General features: G+C 46.8%; 1 long non-coding RNA gene across 1 annotated transcript; it reads left to right on the top strand.

Annotated features, from left to right (window-relative positions):
- The first annotated feature begins 471 nt into the window (after positions 1-471).
- Positions 472-1,718, top strand: LOC138956580 (uncharacterized). The gene is made up of 2 exons (XR_011452708.1): positions 472-819; positions 1,246-1,718. It is a non-coding gene; the product is annotated as an uncharacterized lncRNA (long non-coding RNA).
- Positions 1,719-3,584: the final 1,866 nt, after the last annotated feature.

Below are 3,584 nucleotides of genomic sequence, written 5' to 3'. Positions count from 1 at the left end.
ACAAAACAGTGATGAACAGCGGGTAACGTGTGTACTTTATCTTCTTCACCCCCCCCCCCCCCCACTCTGCACACAACACACAACACAGCACATTAATCATACCAAACAGTGATGAACAGCGGGTAACGTGTGTACTTTATCTTCTTCACCCCCCCCCCCCCCCCCCCCCACTCTGCACACAACACACAACACAGCACATTAATCATACAAAACAGTGATGAACAGCGGGTAACGTGTGTACTTTATCTTCTTCACCCCCCTCCCCCCCCCCCACTCTGCACACAACACACAACACAGCACATTAATCATACCAAACAGCGATGAACAGCGGGTAACGTGTGTACTTTATCTTCTTCACCCCCCCCCCCCCCCCCACTCTGCACACAACACACAACACAGCACATTAATCATACCAAACAGTGATGAACAGCGGGTAACGTGTGTACTTTATCTTCTTCACCCCCTGTCACAAGCAGCTGTAATTATTTCGTATTATATGCAATCATTGCAAGCGCCTGTTCTTTGTGCTGTCGTTTACCTGCCAGGTGAGACAGCTAGCACTCGTAGTTTTCGTGCGGCACGGTTTTCGCTAAATTCTAGTGAAACGGGTGTATCTCAGGTGCGCTGTAGTGAGCAGTAAATTCAGTTGTGTGTCAGTTTTATTCATTCTTGCCGTAGCCGTTTACAGGGCTAGTAGTCTGCGTTCCAGACTGGAATCCGTTCTTCATTTGAACGTTACTTTTGCTTTCATAGAGCAAAAGGGAGCTGTCTTCATTTGACAGGGGAATTTCGTGTATGTTTTCATGCAACCAGGATGTGGTGCGTAATTCTTTTCTATTGTTTTCGGTGTAGTTTAGGTTGTTTGCGTGGTACATGTTTGTTGTTTCGTGTCTGTGCGTTTCTTATATGTTCAGGCTAGTCGGTCAGGTATTTCGTTTAAAGAAGGTTAGTTTTATTAGTATTGTTGTTATGTTAGTTATCAATTTTGAATATGGTCTGTGCATTATGATAACTTGTGTATGTAAAAAGACGGAAAGCTATTTTCGTGTTACATGGTTGCATAACTTCTGCCAATTATTAAACATGTAATGAATTGGTAGAACGTTCATAACATATGAAGTATTTGTGCGAGTGTGTGAGAGTCATAGAGGCTTTGTCCATTCTTTCCTGCATTGGGTTTGATATATGGGAACGGATAAGCGATGTGAGTTAACCATGGACTAAGAGCAATGCTAACCATTTCAGGTTGCGGGTTTTCTTGCCGAGGAGTGATGGAGATGATCCGCCAGCCCAGTCAAGCTAAGCCATTCTACTGTTGAGGGCTGCTATGGACTCGCTTCGCATGTCGGAACTCGTTCTACAACTGAGGGCTGCTATGGACTCACTTCGCCAGGAACTCATTCTGCGCTCGTGACGTCATTCGTCTTCGGGGCATCTACACCCAGGATCTCGCTTCACTTCAAGTCACTGTCAGACCTGCTGGACGGTAACTCTTCCGCTAAATCCGTCCCCTAAAAATAACTCATGCAGGAAGTGTAATTTCAGTGTATGATGGAGTGATAGCAAGAGGGTGTGTTTGCGAGGTAGAGATTTGATGTGAGTGAATGAGAGTATTTAGAGTGTAAACGTTAATTATCTTTGGCAAGGGATTGGGGTTATTTGATGTGTAAATGTGAGTTTTGAGTGCTTTGTTTTGTTCAAGAAACGTATAAACTTCATTTATTGTGATTTGTACTTTTTTACAGTTTGAGAGAGAAAATTCTGTGAGTTTGTGGATGACAGACTGCGCATATGTGTGTGCGCATATGTGTGTGTGACACCCCCCCCCACCCCCCCCCCCCCCCCACTCTGCACACAACACACAACACAGCACATTAATCATACCAAACAGTGATGAACAGCGGGTAACGTGTGTACTTTATCTTCTTCACCCCCCCCCCCCCACTCTGCACACAACACACAACACAGCACATTAATCATACAAAACAGTGATGAACAGCAGGTAACGTGTGTACCGGCTTTATCTTCTTCACCCCCTCCCCCCCACTCTGCACACAACACACAACACAGCACATTAATCATACCAAACAGTGATGAACAGCGGGTAACGTGTGTACTTTATCTTCTTCACCCCCCCCCCCCCACTCTGCACACAACACACAACACAGCACATTAATCATACCAAACAGTGATGAACAGCGGGTAACGTGTGTACTTTATCTTCTTCACCCCACCCCCCCCCCCCCACTCTGCACACAACACACAACACAGCACATTAATCATACAAAACAGTGATGAACAGCGGGTAACGTGTGTACTTTATTTTCTTCACCCCCCCCCCCCCCCCACTCTGCACACATCACACAACACAGCACAATAATCATATCAAACAGTGTTAAACAGCGGGTAACGTGTGTACTCTATCTTCTTCACCCCCCCCCCCCCCCCACTCTGCACACAACACACAACACAGCACATTAATCATACCAAACAGTGATGAACAGCGGGTAACGTGTGTACTTTATCTTCTTCACCCCCCCCCCCCCACCCCCACTCTACACACAACACACAACACAGCACATTAATCATACAAAACAGTGATGAACAGCGGGTAACGTGTGTACTTTATCTTCTTCACCCCCCCCCCCCCCACTCTGCACACAACACAGCACATTAATCATACAAAACAGTGATGAACAGCGGGTAACGTGTGTACTTTATCTTCTTCACCCCCCCCCCCCCCCCACTCTGCACACAACACACAACACAGCACATTAATCATACCAAACAGTGATGAACAGCGGGTAACGTGTGTACTTTATCTTCTTCACCCCCCCCCCCCACCCCCACTCTACACACAACACACAACACAGCACATTAATCATACAAAACAGTGATGAACAGCGGGTAACGTGTGTACTTTATCTTCTTCACCCCCCCCCCCCCCACTCTGCACACAACACACAACACAGCACATTAATCATACAAAACAGTGATGAACAGCGGGTAACGTGTGTACTTTATCTTCTTCACCACCCCCCCCCCCCCACCCCCACTCTGCACACAACACACAACACAGCACATTAATCATACAAAACAGTGATGAACAGCGGGTAACGTGTGTACTTTATCTTCTTCACCCCCCCCCCCCCCCCACTCTGCACACAACACACAACACAGCACATTAATCATACAAAACAGTGATGAACAGCGGGCAACGTGTGTACTTTATCTTCTTCACTCCCCCCCCCCCACTCTGCACACAACACACAACACAGCACATTAATCATACAAAACAGTGATGAACAGCGGGTAACGTGTGTACTTTATCTTCTTCACACCCCCCCCCCCCCCCCACTCTGCACACAACACACAACACAGCACATTAATCATACAAAACAGTGATGAACAGCGGGTAACGTGTGTACTTTATCTTCTTCACCCCCCCCCCCCCCCCACTCTGCACACAACACACAACACAGCACATTAATCATACAAAACAGTGATGAACAGCGGGTAACGTGTGTACTTTATCTTCTTCACCCCCCCCCACTCTGCACACAACACACAACACAGCACATTAA

The sequence above is a fragment of the Littorina saxatilis genome, unplaced genomic scaffold (assembly GCF_037325665.1).
Source record: "Littorina saxatilis isolate snail1 unplaced genomic scaffold, US_GU_Lsax_2.0 scaffold_455, whole genome shotgun sequence".
NCBI classification, from domain to species: domain Eukaryota; kingdom Metazoa; phylum Mollusca; class Gastropoda; order Littorinimorpha; family Littorinidae; genus Littorina; species Littorina saxatilis.
This window is presented reverse-complemented; position numbering and strand designations above follow the sequence as displayed.